The 17,301-nt window shown below is 32.9% G+C and overlaps 1 pseudogene; it reads right to left on the bottom strand.

Moving 5' to 3' along the window:
- Positions 1 to 2,927: 2,927 nt before the first annotated feature.
- On the bottom strand, positions 2,928 to 3,043 carry LOC118600579 (annotated as a pseudogene).
- Between the last annotated feature and the right edge of the window lie 14,258 nt (positions 3,044 to 17,301).

The following is a 17,301-nucleotide window of genomic DNA, read 5'->3' as shown; positions in this document are numbered from 1 at the left end:
CACACAGTGAGAGTGGTAGTGGATGTGAGAACCAACAGGAGGTTACATTGCTTACTTATCTCTTGATCAATTCGTGACGACTTGATTCATTATTACCTCTTAGCCTGACTTTCTAGATGGAGACCAGTTGTATTTTAGAGTGTTTGTAATTCTGAACATAAGCAGAGGTTTAGATTCCGTATGAGCATTCTATTTCGAGGCTTTTGGCTTCTCATAAAAAGACTGTGTATAATTTTTATTGTACAGGTTTCGATTCTGTCTAATTATGTGCATTCTATCTGTCAGGTGATTCATTAGAGGTATGCTCTGATTGTGCTTCACAGCTACTGTAGTTTCCTTTGCATTCTCTCAGGACTTCAGGTGACCCATTTTGTGTAAACTCATTGTGTACTCTGGTTATTGTTGGTCCCTAACTTGGCATTTATTTCAAAAAGTGGAAAGTCTGCCTTGAATTTTTGTAACCCATTTCTTCTAAGATACTTCAAGGACATTATTCATTTTCCAATTTATTATAAAGGATCCAGATGAGCAGCCAGGTAAAGAGATACATAGGGAAAGATCCAGAAGGGTGCCAAGGCCTGGAGCTTCTGTCCACATGGAGCTAGGTGTGTCACTCTCCTAGCATGAGGTAGTGTTTACTGGAAAACTCTGAACATAGATGTTTATATAACAAGATTTTTGTCCTAGAAATTAAAATAGATATCATTTCAGTTATGTCTCTAATCTCTTTATAGTTATTTTAATATCCCATTAAAACATATAATTAAGGAATGTGATAAAATGTCAGTTTATTAAATGAAACATGTCAAAGTTGATTTCAATTTTCAGAATATTGTGAAGTCTTGTCAATATTTAGGAAAATAGAGAATTCACCTTAAAATGAATTAAAATTTATATTTTTTCTTGTCTGCAGAATGGTATGACAATCTCTCAAATGATATGAAGTTTAGGTAAATTAGTTGTTACTAAAATGGCAATTTTTGCTGACATTGGCTTAGAAACTTCTTTTTTTCCAGCAGTGACTTTACCATATATCAAGCACTTACATATTTGTGAGCCTATTTCTGGACTCCATTCTGTTTCATATATTTGTCTATCCTATACCGATAATACATTGCTAATTAGTTTAATTTAGAAGGAGTCTTGTATCTGGTAGTGTAAATCCTTTAGATGTAGTCTTCTTTGAGATTGTTTTGATTATTCTTTGTTCTTTATGTTTACATAAAAGTTTGAAATCTGCTTGTCCAAGTCCACAAAATGGAATTTTCTGAGGTTTTGATTGAGATTGTGTTCTGGGAAACCTGATGTCCACTCTATAAAAGCATTATATTTTTTACTTATTTTAGTCTTCTTTTATTTCTGTCAGTAACGTTTTATAGTTTCCTGTACAGAGAAATTGCATACTTTTTTGTTAGATTATTGTTAGTATTTTATGCTCTTGTAAATAGTATTGTTTCATTTTCTAAATGTCTTTTGCTAATATATGAGAAACAGTTCATTTATATATATGATTCACCTTGTAACCAGGGATCTTGCTAACTTCACTATTCTACTGGATTTTGTGAGTTTATTTGGAGTTCTTAGGAACACAGTGATGTTTTCTATGAATAATTTTATTTATACCTTTATTTTTTTAAGCTTATTGGGATATTTGACATATAACAAATACTGCGTAAGTTTAAGGTGTACAATATGATGATTTATTGTTACATTTTGAAAAATGATTACCACAATAGACTTAACAACTCTATCACCTCACGTAATTAGTATTCTTTTTTTGTAATGAAAACATTTAAGATCTACACTCTTAGCCATTTTCAAGTATACAATACAGGATTGTTGCATTATATCCCCAGAACTTATTTATCTTATAATTGGAAGTTGGTGCTGTCCATGTACCTTAAATTCCTTTTCTTTTGCACTTAAATTATTTTTATTTTTCAATTGTAGTTGACATAAAATATTATATTAGTTTTAGATGTACAACATAGTGCTTAGGCATTTATATAATTTATGAAGTAATCACCCCATAAGTCTAGTACACATTTGATACCATATAGTTATTACAATATTATTGACTATATTTCCTATGCTATAGTTTACATCCTATGACTGCTTTTATAACTGGCAATTTGTACTTCTTAATCCCTTTACCTTTTCTACCCCTCTTCCAAATACTTCCTCCCCATCTGGCAACCATCAATTCGTTCTCTGTATCTATGAGTTTGTTTCTGATGTGAATGTTTGTTTTGTTTCTCAGATTCCACATATAAGTGAAATCATTTGGTGTTTGTCTTTTTCTAACTTATTTTGCTTACTTCTAAGTCCAACCATGTGATCACAAATGGCAAAATTTCCTTTTTATGGACGAATAATATTACATCATATATATGTACAGTTTCTTTATCCATTCTTCAATTGATGGACACTTAGGTTGCTACCATGTCTTAACTATCATAAATAATATTACAATGAACATAGGGGCGTATATATCTTTTTGAGTTAGTGTTTTGGATTCCTTCAGATAAATACTCAGTAGTGGAACTGCTGAGTCATATGGTAGTTCTATTTTTAATTTTGGGGGGGAATCCTCATTCTGTTTTTCATACTGGCTGCATTAATTTTCAATTCCACCAACAGTGCATGAGGATTCCCTTTTCTTTAAATAGTCACCAGCACTTGTTTTTGGTGGATTTATTGATGATAGCCATTTTGAGAGATGTAAGGTGATACCTCATTATGATTTTAATTTGCATTTCTCTGATGATTAGTGATGTTGAGTATCTTAGCAATTTTACGTCCTCTTTGGAGAAATGTCTATTCAGGTCCTCTCCTCATTTTTTAGGTGAGACAACTCTCAGTTGACCTCGCAGATTGCAAGGACCTTGTCAGCTTATAATCCTTTATTTTTTATTTTTTTATTTTTATGCCTACAGCACTTGGTCTTCCTTAGTGCTCTCCCATCCAAGTACTAACCAAGCCCAACCCTGCTTAGCTTCCGAGATCAGACATCAGGCTTGTTCAGGGTGGCATGGCCGTAGACCATGGCTCTGCTGGGGCGCGAACCAATTTGTTAGCAGTTATCAATCTATTCAGATTTTCTGTTTCTTTCTGATTCAGTCTGGGAAGATTGTATGTTTCTAGGATTTTATGCATTTCTTCCAGGTCGCCTATTTTTTAGGCATATAATTGTTCATAGTATTATAAACTTCATTACTAGGGTGTCAGTTTTCACTTCCTTTTTCAGTTCTGGTTTTATTTGGTACCTCTCTTTTTATGAGTCTGGCTAAAGATTTATCTATTTTGTTTATCTTTGCAAAGAACCAGCTCTTTTCCATTTTTTAAATTCTATTTCATTTCCACTTAGATCTTCATTATTTCCTTTCTTCTACTCATTTTGGGCTTTGTTTCTTCTTCTAGTAACTTTAGGTACAAGGTTACATTGTTTACTTGACATTTTTTCTTATTTCCCAAGGTAGGAAGGTATTGCTATAAATTCCACTCTTAGAACTGCTTTGGTTGTGTCCTATGGATTTTCAGTCATTGTGTTTTCATTTTCTTTTGTCTCACATCTATTGATTTTTTTCCTTTTTAACTCATTCATTGTTTAGTAGTACGTTATTTAGCATCCTTATGCTTGTGCATTTTTCATTTTTCTCTGTGTAATCAATTTCCATTTTCATACTATTGTGATCAGAGATTTGCTTGATATAATTCCAATCTTCTTAAATTTATTGAGACTTATTTTGTGGCCTAATGTAGTCTATCCTGGAAAATGTTCCAGATACAGTTAAAAATAATATATATTCTGCTGATTTTTGGGTGAAATATTCCAAGACAATTAAGTTAATCTGATCTAAGGTGTCATTTAAAGCCAGTGTTTCCTTGTTCATTTTCTTTCTGGATGCTCTATCCATTGATGTCAATGGGTGCCAAGTCCAGCAAGTGGTAAATCCTGTCACGTCCAGCATGGCTCTGGAGAATGTACCCGAGTTGGAACAGTGAGAGATTAAGAAAAGAAAGAAGACAGAAAGCTGAGATCAAGAGGTCCACTGTCCACTGATGGTGGAACAATGGCATAGTCTTATTTTTGCAAGCTACTTTTATACAAGAGCGTACAATTGCTGGCTAAGATAAGATTATCCTCACCCACCCAACACCCTGCTATGATCTTTTGCAGTTCCATCTGCTCCGGGCTATGAGCGTGCTTCCTGCCTCAGAGCAACACCTCAGTGTTCCCTGATCAATTCCTACTTCCCCATTCTTAGGAGGGTCCCTTGGTTTACCTCACAGATTGCAAGGACCTTGTCAGCTTATGTTCCACTCTCCACAAATGGGGTGGTAAAGGACCCTACAATGACCACATTACTGTCAATCTCTCTCTTTATGTCCATCAATAATGCTTTATATATTTAGAAGCTCCTATATTGGGTGCATAAATATTTACAAGAATTATCTTCTCTTGTTCGATTGATCCCTTTATCATTATAAAATGCCCTTCTGTCTCTTGTTATAGCCCATGTTTTAAAATGCATTTTGTCTGATATAAGTGTTGCTACCCTATGTGATTTTTCTTATTCCATTTGCATAAAATCTTTTTCCATCCTTTTACTTTCTGTCTGTTTTTCAATCTGAAGTGGGTATCTTATAGGCAGCCTATGTACAGGTCTTATTTTCTTATTAATTCAGCCACTCTGTTTTTTGACTGGAGCATTTATTCCATTTATATTTAAACTAATTATTGAGAGGTATGTAGTTATTGTCATTTTATTAACTTTTCTGATTGTTATAGTTTTCTATTTTAAGTTGATGGTTGTTTAAGTTCAAACATATTCTAAAAGTCACTACAAATTTTAGCCTCTCTCACCATGTTAATTTTTTTGTCATTCTTTTTTACTTCTTTTGTGTCTGTGTATATCCCTAATTTATTGTTGTAATTATACATGATTTTCCTATTTTTCAATTTTAACCTTTGTACTATATAGCTGGTCGAATAACTGCTTTTTCTAAGTGTTGCCTTTGTCAGTGAGAACCTTATATTTTCTTATTCACAGTTTTGATATTTCTACTTAAAGAAGTCCCTTTTAACATTTCTTGTGATACTGGTTTGGTGATAATGAAATCCTTTAGCTTTTTCCTGTCTGTGAAACTACCTCTCCTTAAATTCTAATAACCTTGTTGGGTAGAATAAACTTGGTTGTAGATCTTTTTCATCATTTTGAATATTTTGTGCCAATCCTTTCTGGCCTGCAAATTTTCTTTTGAGAAATTATCTGACCATGGTATGGGAGCTCTTTTGTATGTAACTGCTTCTTTCTTGATGCTTTTAAGAATCTCTTTGTCTTTGACCTTTGGCCTTTTAATTATGTGTCTTGGTGTGGGTGTCTTTAATTTTATCTTATTTGGAACTCTCTGCACTTCCTGTATTTGTATATCTATTTACTTTGCTAGGTTAGGAAAATTTTCCATCATTATTTCACAAAATGTTTTCAATCCATTGCTCTCTTGAGTGCCCTTATGATGCAAATGTTGGTATGCTTGATGTTGGCCCAGAGGTCCCTTAAGGTATCCTTATTTTCTTTGATTCTTTTTCTGTTTGCTGTTCCAATTGGGTGTTTTCTGCTACCTTTTCTTCCAGATTGCTAAGTCGATCCTCTGCTTCATCTAATTGTTGTTGACTTGCTCTAAAGTATCCTTCATTTCAGTTATTATCTTCTTCATTTCTGACTGGTTCTTTATGTTTATCTTGCTGTTGAAGTGAGTACTCAGTGAGTTCATTGAGCATCCTATTACTATATTTTTGAACTCTGCATCTGGTACATTGCTTGTCCCCATTTTCTAAAATTATTTTTCATGGAATCAACAGGGTAGGCCCTTTAAGAGAAATACCTGGTACTGCAGCAGCCCTTTGTCTCACTCAAATACAATAGCTACTGGTCTTCACAGCTAGATGTTATGAGTACTCTTCCCCCGCTGGGGAGCCCCATGTGAATCTGGGACTCCTCGCACCTCAGGTGGAGACTCTACAGCCGAGATATCCCTCCTAATTCTTAGTTGCCACACCATGGGTGTGGGACCTGCACATTCAGCATCTCTGCTGCTCCTACCAGTCTCATTGTAGCTTCTTTATCTCCTTAATTATAGCACTTGTGTTCAGCTAGTCATCAGGTGGTTCTCAATGATGGTTGTTCTATAAATTAGTTGTAATTTTTATGTAGTCATCATCGGGGGAGATCTGTTTTCACCTCCTTTCCCATCTTGACTAAAGTATTTTAATTTCTATTTTTTTGTTGTCATTGCTTTAGCTAGAACTTCTTCTACAGCATTTAATAAAAGCCAAAGGTTTGTTATAGGTGTGTGTGTGTTTTAAATTATAAATGACCTCTATCAGATTTTAAAAGTTTCTCAAGATTTCTCAGTTTACTGAGTTGGTTTTGAGTGTGTGTGTTTAAATCATGAAGAAGTATTGAATTTTATCACATACACTCTGGATCAATTGAAATGACAGATTTTTTTACCTTTAATATTTTAAGATGTTAAATTCAGTTACAGTTGACTCTTGAACAACATAGGGATTAAGGGCACTGACCAACTACTAGTGAAGACAAAAATCTTTTTGTAACTTTAAGTTGGCCCTTCATATACAGATTCCCAACTGCAGATTGAAAATAGTATTTTTTAATGTTAATCCACCTTCGCATTCCTATAATAAGCCCGACTTGATGTTGATTAGTTACCTTTTCATATAGGTAACTGGATTGAGTCTACTAATATTTAAGATTTGTATACATTTAAAAAATCCGCCTGTAATATTTTGTTCATGTTCTAGTCAGATTTTTATTGCATAGTTATACTATTCTCATAAAATGAGCTGAAAGTATTTCACTTTTTCTACCCTTGGAAGAGTTTTTATATGATTACTTTTTTTTTAAAATATTTGAAAGAATTTAGCTATTTGGGCTGGAAGATTTCCTTGTGAAAAGATAAGGAACTGTGCAGTTATTCCATTTCTTCTTGTGTTCATTTTGGTAATATATATTTTTTGAGAGATTTATCCATTCATTTAGTTTTTCAAATCTATCGATGTTGTTCCCTGTAACCTCTTATTATCTTTGTAATATCTGCTTTTTCATCCAGATTTTCAAATTTGTTGATATGAAATTGTTTATCGCATTCTCTCATTTGTAACATCTGTAGCATCTACAGGAATGACTGTTTTTCATTTGTATTAAGGTTATTCATGCATTTTCTTTAAATTTGTATTTCTAGAGGATTATAGGCATACCTCCTTTTATTGTGCTTTGCTTTAATGCCCTTTGCAAATAGTCTATTTTTTCCAAATTGAAGGTTGTGGCAACCCTGCACCTAACAAGTCTATTGGCACCATTTTTCTGAGTCTCAGATGATGGTTAGCATTTTTTTTTAGCAATACAGTATTTTTAATTTTTAATTAAGACACGTTATTGCACACTAATAAACTACAATTTAGTATAAACATAACTCTCATATGCACTAGGAAACCAAAAATGTCAAGTGACTCACTTTATTGCAATATTTATGCTAGTGAGGTAGTCTAGAACCAAACCTGCAATACTATGAGGTATTGTCTATATGTCTTTTCAAAAAGCAATTTTTGGATTTCTCTATAAATTGCTTTATTTCAAACTATTTGGTGTACTTTGTCATTGATTTCAACTGTAACTCTGTTCAGAGAACATACACTACAATTTAAATACTTTAAAATTTGTTGAGATTTGCTTTATGACTCAATTTAAGGAAAATTTTAATAAATGTTCTACATATACCTAAAATAATGTGTATTTTGTAGTTGTTGGGTACAGGGTTCTATATATATCAATTAGATCAAATTTGTTAAATCTTGGGTGTGAAATCATTTTATTGATTTTCTGCCTTCATTTACCAAGAGACATGTTAAAACTTCCTGATTGTGGTTTTATCTTTCCTTTCAGTTCTGTCAGTTTTTGCTTTTTAAGGCTGTATTATTGTGTAAAATTTAGACTTGTGATATCTTTTTATGTTAACTAGGACATCCCATCATTAAACATTCTTCTTGTATTAAATCTTGTAGGTTTTAAATATTCTACTCAATGACATGATGGTTGGTTTTACTAACTTTTCCAAGCAAAATAATCTTTGATTTGTAATTTTTTTTCATCTTTCTACTTTTGACTTTCCTGGATGCTCATATTTAAGGTCTGGTTCTCGTGAACAGCATATTGTTGTTGTTTTTAACCTATAGTCTGACAGAATGTCTTTCAGGTATCATATTTAGTCTATACTAAATGGTTTGCAATATCTGTGGATTTATCATCTCACTGTATTTTTCTACCTATGTTAGGTTTATTATTTAACATCTTTATAAGTTAGCCTTTTTGATAATTCCTTCCATTTTACTTTGCTAATTATATATTTTTTTCTTAATGGTTACCCAAATAAAGTCTGCTATAAATTACACCTTTTATCACTCTCCACCAAGAAAATTGGATTTGTTCCCTTCTCACCATTTGTACTACTGTTTTGTATTATAATGTTTCAGGCAATGTAATTACTATAAGAAATTAAAGTTTTATTCTGTGTATGTGTGTATATATTTGCTCAGATATTAAACTTTTCTGGAATATTTCCTTTTTCCTAAATTTCCATATCACCATCTGAGAATTTTTCAAATTTTTCTTCTACCTGAAAGATATCCTTTCATATATTTTATAGTATAAATTTATTAATAATTTTTTTTTGCCATTTTAAAGGTTAATCTATGGCTGAAGAATTCTAGGTTGGTAATTACTTTTTTAAAAACGTTAAAATATTTTTTTAAACTTTATACATGTTTTAATTGAAGTACAATTTCAATATACCATATCAAGTTCAGTTGTACAATATTTGATGCATGCATGTATACATTGTGACATAATCAACACAAGTTTAGTCTAGTTAACTTCTGTCATTGTATATAGTTATAAAATTTTTTTCTCTTGTGATGAGAACTTTTAAGATTTGCTCTTAACTTCCAAGTATGGAATACACTATTATTACACTCTAGGCATTATGATGTACAATACATCTTCATGACTTATTTACATTATAACCAGAAGTTTGTACCTTTTGACCCCTTTTACCCATTTTCCCATTCCCTAATTCCTTCCCTCTGGCAACTTCCTATCTGTTCTCTGTATCTGTAGTCTATTTTTTGCTGCCGTTTTAGATTCTACGTAGTAGTGAGATCATATAGTATTTATCCTACTCTGTCTGACTTATTTCACTTAGCATAATTACCCCAAGGTTTTACACATCCTCACCAAAACTTGTTATTTGTCTTTTTGATAAGTCATCTAACAGGTGTGAGGTGATATTTCATTGTGGTTTGGATTTGCATCTCCCCGATGATTAGTGACGTTGAGTGCCTTTTCATATATCCGTTGGCCATCTTTGTCTCCTTTGGAAAAATGTCTATATAGGTCTGTCCATTTTTTAATTAGATTGTTAGATTTTTCTATTGAGTTATACAATCTCTTTATATATTCAGATAATAACCCCTTATCAAATATGATTTGAAAGTATTTTCTCTAATTCAGTAGGTTGTCTTTTCATTTGGTTAATGGTTTCCTTTGCTATGGAGAAGCTTTCTAGATTGATGTAGCCCCACTTTGATTTTGGTGTCAAATCCAAAATCTAGCCCCAAGGTCAATGTCAAGGAGATTATAGCCTGAATTTTTTTCTAGAAGTTTTGTGGTTTCGATCTTATATTGTCTTCAATCCATTTTAAATTATCTTCTTGTGTATGGTGTAAGACAGCCAACCGGTTTTATAATTTTGCATGTGGCTCTCTAGTTTTCCCAAAACCATTTATTGAAGAGACAGTCCTTTCCCATTGGCTCATATTCTTGGTTCTTTTTTCATAAATTATTATAAATGTGTGGGTTTATTTCTGGGATCTCTATTCTGCTCCATTAATCTGCATGTCTGTTTTTAGGCCAAAACCATACTCTTTTGATTACTTTAGCTTTGTAATATGTTATTAAAACCTGATGCCTTCAGCTTTGTTTTTTGTTTCTCAAGATTGCTTTCACTACCTGAGGTCTTTTGTGGTTCTACATAAATTTTAGGATTGTTTGTTCTATTTCTGTGAAAAATGCCATTGGAATTTTGATAGGGATTGCACTGAATCTATAGATAATTTCAGGTAGAATGGCTATTTCAACAATATTCTTCCAATCCATAAGCACAGAATATCTTCCCATTTATGTCTTTCATTTCTTTCATCAACATCTAATTTTCAGTGTACAGGTCTTTGACCTCCTTGGCTAAGTTTAATTCTAGGTATTTTAATCTTTTGATGTAATTGTAAATGTGATCACTTTCTTAATTTCTCTTTTGGTTAGTTCAGTATTACTGTATAAAAACAACTGATTTTTGCATATTGACTCTGTATCCTATAATTACTGAATTCATTGATTAGTTCTTATAATTTTGTGGTAGAATTTTCAGGGGTTTCTATATATAATATCATATCATCTACAAATAGTTTCTTTTTTTCCCAATTTGAAAGGCTTTTATTTCTTATTGCCCTGTTTATCACTTCCATTTCTATTTTGTATAAAAGTGGCAAGAATGATCATCTTGTCTTATTTCTGATCTTAGAGGAAAAGCTTTCAGGTTTTCATCTTTGAGCATGATGTTAGGTATGGTTTTGTCATATACAGCCTTTATTATATCGGAGAATGTTCTCTTTATAGCCATTTTGCACATTTTGTTATGTGGTATATCATAGTAATTGATTTTTAGATGTTGAACCATCCTCACATCTGTGGAGTAAATCCCACTTGATCATGGTGTTTGATTTTTTTTTAAATGGAAGAAAAATGTACAAAGTTTATTATAGGAATGTGCAGTCAGTGTCATTTAAAATGAAACCCAAAGTACATTGGGCAGTTGATGTTTATATGTCATTATGGACAAAGGAGAAAGAGAGGGAAGGGTCTGAAATTTCAGAGGACAGAGACTATTTATAGGTAGTTGAGGAAGAGTGGAACACACATATTGAATTCTTGCTAGGCAGCCTAAAAACAATGGGATGCAGAGGATCTAGTTAATAGGCCCCAGCTTGGAGCCTTACTGTCTACCATACCAAACTAAATAGGCTAAGGCTCCCTTCCTGGAGCAGGTCTTTCCATCTGACTCTCTTATGTAGGAAAGAGGGAAAGGTCAAACATTCTGAGTATTTTTTTCAATTACAGTTGACATTCAGTATTAGTTTCAGGTATATAGAATAGTGGTTAGACATTTATATAACTAACAAGGTGATTCCCCCTGCTAAATCTAGTCCCACCTGGCACTATACATAGTTATTACAATATTATTGACTGTATTCCCTATACTATACTCTACATACCTGTGTCTATTTTGTAACTGCCAATTTATACATCTTAATCTTTGTCTTTCTTCTGTCTAACTTGTTTCACTTAGCATAATACCCTCTAGGTTCATCCATATTGTTGCAAATGGCAAGATTTTATTCTTTTTATGATATAGTAATATTCCACTGTACATATATATACCACTTCTTTATTCATTTATTGATGAACACTTAGGTTGCTTCCACATCTTGGCATAAATAATCCTGCAATGAACATAGGGGTGCATATATTCTTTCAAATTAGTATTTTGAATTCCTTCAGATAAATACTCAGAAGTGAAATTGGTGGGTCATAGGGTAGTTCTATTTTTAATTTTTTGAAGAACCCCTATTCTGTTTTCCATACTGACTATACTAATTTTCAATTTCACCAACTGTGCATGAGGATTCTCTTTTCTCCAAATAGTCGCCAATACTTGTTTTTGGTGGATTTATTGATAGCCATTCTAACAGATGTGAGGTGATGCCTCATTATGATTTTAATTTGCGTTTCTCTGATTAGTGATGTTGAGCATTTTTTCCTGTCTCTTGGCAATCTTATGGCTTCTTTGAAGAAATGTCTATTTAGGTCCTCTGCCCATTTTTTAATCAGAATTTTTTTTTTTAGAGTTGAGTTGTATAGGTTTTTTATATATTCTAATATTAACCCCTTATTGGATGTATCATTTGTGAATATTTACTCCCATTCAGTAAGATGTCTTTTCATTTTGTTGTTTTCCTTCACTGTTTAGTAAATTTTTAGTTTGATGTAGCCCCCTTTTTTTCTTTTGTTTCCTTACCTCAGGAGATATTTCAGAAAAAATATTACTAGGAGCAATGTCAGTTTACCAACTATGTTTTCTTCTAGGAGTTTTATGATTTTGGCTCTTACATGTATGTTTTTATTTTGAGTTTATTTTTGTATGTGGTTAGCTAGTTTCATTTTTTTTTGCATGTTTCTGACCAGTTATCTCTGCATCATTTATTTAAGAGACTGTCTTTATCCTATTTGTATACTCTTGCCCCCTTTGCATAGTTTGACCACATTGATGTGGGTTTATTTGTAGGCTCTCTATTCTGTTCCATTTATCTATGTGTTTGTGTTTGTTTTTATGCCAGTTCCATACTTTGTAGTATAGTTTGATATCAGATAACATGATAGATCCAACTGTCTTGTTATTTCTCAAGATTGCTTTGGCTATTCGAGGTCTTCTGTGATTCCATATAAATTTTAGGATTATTGTTCCAATTCTGTAAAAAATACCATTGGTATTTTGATAGGAGATGCACTGAATCTGTAGATTGCTTTGGGTAGTATGGACATTTTTATGTTAATTCTTATCCATGAGCCCAATATATGCTTCCATTTATTTGTATATTCTTCAACATTTTAGTTTTCTGAGTACAGGTCTTTTACCTCCTTGGTTAAATTTTTTCCCTGCTATTCTTTGATGCAATTATAAATGGGATTATTAAGTTCTCTTCCTGGTCGTTTGTTATTTTTATAAAAATGTGCTCATTTCTGAATATTTTGATTTACTGATTTCATTTATCAATTCTATTAATTTTTTGGTAGATTCCTTAAGGTTCTCTATATATGCTATCATGTCATCTGATAGTGTTTGATCCTTTTAATACATTGTTGAATTTGGTTTGCTAATATTTTGTTTAGAATTTTTGTATTTACGTTCAACAGGGATAGTGGCCTGTAATTTTCTTTTCCTGTGGCATCCTTGTTGTTTTGGTATCTGAATTTTGGAATGCCGCCCTTGTAAAATGAGTTTGGTAGTGTTCTTCCCTAATTTTTGAAAGGATTTGAACAGGATTGGTAATAATTCTTTAAATATTTGCTGGACTTCATCAGTTAACCCATCTAGCCCTAGGCTTTTGTTTGCCGAGTTGTTTATTTATTATTATTATTACTGATTTAGTCACCTTAGTAATAATTGATCTGTTCAGTTTTTTATTTTATGATTTAGACTTGGCAAATCATTTCTAGAATTTTTTTCATTTCTTCTAGGTTGTCCAATTTGTCATACAATTGTCACAGCAGTCTCTTATGATCCTTTATATTTCTGTGGTATCAGTTGTAATGTTTACCATTTGATTTTATGTATTTGAGTGCTCACACTTTCTTGGTGAGGCTAGCCAAAGGATTTCAACTTTTCAAAGACCAGTTCTTGGAGACTAAAAAGAATAGAAAAGATCAGTGAAACTATTTCTACTGATCTTTCCTTTCTTCTACTAACTTTGGACTCAGTCTTTTATTCCTACTTCTCTGAGGTGTAAAGTTAGGGTTGAGATTTTTGTCTTTCTTCTTTTTGATGTAGGTATTTATTGCTATGAACTGCTCTCTTAAACTGCTTTTGTTGCAATCCATAAGTTTTAGTATGTTGTTTTTCCCTTTTGTCTCAAGGTATTTTTTGATTTCTCTCTTGATTTCCAGTTTGACTTATTTATTGTTCAATAGGATGTTGCTTAATTGCCATGTATTTGTGTATTTTTCTTATAGTTGATTTCTAGTTTTATACTGTTGTAGAAAAAGATGCTTAATATGATTCCAATATTTTAAAATTTATGAAGACTTGTTTGTGGCCTAACATCTAACCTATCCTGGAGAATGTCTCATGTGCACTTGAGAATAATGTATATTCTGTGGCTTTTGGAGGAAATGTTTTATATATTTTAAAATTCATTTAGATTAATAGGCACATGTTTATTATCTGTCTAACAAATCCAATAACCTTTTCTCAATTATCGTACCTGACTTTTCTAGAGCATTTGACACTATTTATCATCTATTTCTTCTTGAATATTCCTCTTACAAAACTAATGTGAAAGTGAACTAATCTATATTTGTTCTTATATCCGGACTCCTATTTTCTCCCCCACATACCCTATACATAATGGATCTTCCCAGTCTCTACTTTTTCCTACAGTATCTTAATATTCTCAATTTTTCTATAGCAGCAATTATTTTTCAAACTACAGTTCCAAATTTGCCAGTGCTTGCTGTATATTCTTTTGTAAAAGTTTTCATCATCTCTTTCGCTATCAAATTCAAAAGAAAAGCTTCCATAGATTTTCACATTTCTGTTAATAGTATTACCATTTCCCTAGTTATTCAGATTTGAAATCTTATTCTTCGATTATTAAAATAATGTTATAGCACCTTCATATAAAAGGTTTGTATAATTTAATTAGAATTCTAAACTATCACTTGAATTGATTTTCTTCCTTCTGTAAGTTGGACTAAGGAATAGGCCCTTAACTGATCTCCAGACCTCTAATTTTTTTTCTTCACCAATCCATCCATCATATCACTCCTACATTAACCACATTCCATCCTGTTGCTTGGAAAAACAAAACGGGAGCAGGGGGAAAAGATGTTTCCTATTGCCTGGAGAGCAAAGCCTGAAATTCCTAATCCAGCTTTAGTCCTCATTTCCTCTTTCTTTTTCGATATCTTATATTATTTTTACACATATACTTCAAATTTTGCCAGAACATATTAATAATCTTTTTCTGGCTATAACCTGCAATTCCACTACCTTACACCTTTGCTTTCTTCTGTTTGTGTGTATGCCAGAAAAGGCATAGAGTATGGTGAAATTTAACCACTTCTTATCTGTACCTGCTGATCATTTAGCTCAAATACATAAAAGCCATGAAAACCGGGAACCTATACTAAAAATAGAACTTCAAGATGAGTCTGTCTTTGAGGTTCCTGATAATATCACCATTCCTTATGGAAATACTGAGAACCCACTCTTTTGAAATCTTCCCATCTTATTAAGTCTGAATTGAAATTCTAACTCATCAATTCTTACATTCTTTGAAGTTAAAGAATTCCTCCTGGTACTTTTGAGAATTTCATTAAACTTCTCTAATGAGTTTTCCATGCAGTATTATATGGCTTTATGTACCTACCTTATAAACAAAATGAGGAGAGGGTATATAATATTTCTATATATTCCATATTATCCAACACAGGCATTCAAATACAAGAGCTATTTGTGTCAGCTTAACTAAATGTTTACAATAGTATGATTAGAGCCAGATTATCTCCCTTTTAATCAGGTCTATTTTATGTGGTTTTGCTCTGATATGTCACTATTTATGTTTGTTATGATATTGTGCCTATTATTTGGTCTGCTCTCTGCTGGCCAAGTTTTATTTTGCTTTAAAATTATTCTCTACTTCAATATATACTATGTCTTTGTAGAGAAATAATATGCCCATATGTACATATTCTTATGCACACACTTGAATAAACACGTTATCTTTATATACATCTAAGTTATGATGGCTAGGACTTATTTAAGTCTATGACAATGACTTGTGTGTTTATGGTCTGTTAGTAACTTGCTCTATGCCAAACACTTATTGTTTAATATTCAGTGCTTGAATTTTTACTAAATTATTGTGTTTTTGAAAACTCAATATGGAGTTTATAGTCTTGTATATTTACATATGAATTACAGCAATTTTTAATATTTTTATGTAGAAACTGAAAATGGAAAAAGTCACATATAAAACAGGAAAAAACGTTTAACATTTCAGGGATGGGGGAATTGTAATCAAACTGAGGAATCTGTAGAATGCCATGTATACTTATGAATTTGAACTTATCCTAAAGCTGGCAAACATCTGCATCTTCCACATCTGGGGCAGCATCTGTTCTGTGTTATTAGCAGAAGAAAACAAGAATATTGGGGTAAACACCATAGCGTGACATCAAATTCGTACAAATCTAACAACTGTATTTTCTTATTGTCAATCAAGTGCCTAAGAAGTGGTATGAGCCCCACACGATGGTGCTTGAAAATGGCATTTCTCAACCCTCTTTATAAAACGTCACACTCCAGGCCTGGGGATAACAAGCTTTTGCTTAACAGCATAGGGGCCTATAAATAAGAAACTCATTAAGCTACCTGTAGCAGGCCTCTACCCCAGCCCTATAGTGGCTTGGGAGCTTAATGAGGTGATAATGAGGAGAAAATGGTTTAGCTCCTTTTTGGCGGGTTTGTGATGGGTAGGGAAATCCCAGTCTTCAGTGAAACAGCCACCATAGAGCCCAATTCATCATTCAGGGTGGGTCTATACCAGAGAAATAATTTGCTTCTAGGCCCTGAAGTTATTTGGCTCCCTGGTCTTTGGAAACAAAGCACACTATTCATTCACATTTGAAGGGACTGTCCGAATGACACCAATAAAGGGTGTTAAACTAGCTGGTCATTAGCATTTGAAGAGAATGGCCAAATAACACCAACAAAGGGTGTTAAACCAATCCACATTGTAGGTAGTGGGGTGGGAGTACTGTGCAATTCTAAGTGGATTAATGACAGCATTATTTTCTCACTATGAGCTCTCCTCCTAAGATTCATATTCATTCACTGCTGGACCAAACCTTCTTGGCCAATGTCTCCCCTTTTTCCTTAAAAAGAAACTAAAGCAGTGAGCTGGGATTAGGAACATAACCTTTAGCATAGTAATGACAAGATGGAGATCAGATCACCAAACTGTTGGGTATCCAGGCCATGATGCCAAATTCGGTAGGATATTTTGTTGTAGTTCCCAAGAAAGGTCCAGGAAGAAGAGACCAATGATCAGTTGTGTTTGACTTAAGTTTTCATCAGGCTAAACGCTGCTGCTGATAACCCTCACAGCACAGAATATTTTGGAAAAAAGAAAAATACCCCAATCACTCAGTTCGACATTTAAACCAAAACAGAAATCCTCTCTACAGTGTTCCTTAAGAAAGGATAACTCTTCTTTCATTGAAAGCAGCCCAGAGGGACATACAACTGGGTAACAGTCAAGGACCTACTGTGGGTCTTACTACAATTCTACCAGGTAGAAAAAGGCAAGATTACACATACATGTTA

Source organism: Rousettus aegyptiacus, unplaced genomic scaffold (assembly GCF_014176215.1).
Source record: "Rousettus aegyptiacus isolate mRouAeg1 unplaced genomic scaffold, mRouAeg1.p scaffold_m13_p_3, whole genome shotgun sequence".
Classification (NCBI taxonomy): domain Eukaryota; kingdom Metazoa; phylum Chordata; class Mammalia; order Chiroptera; family Pteropodidae; genus Rousettus; species Rousettus aegyptiacus.
This window is presented reverse-complemented; position numbering and strand designations above follow the sequence as displayed.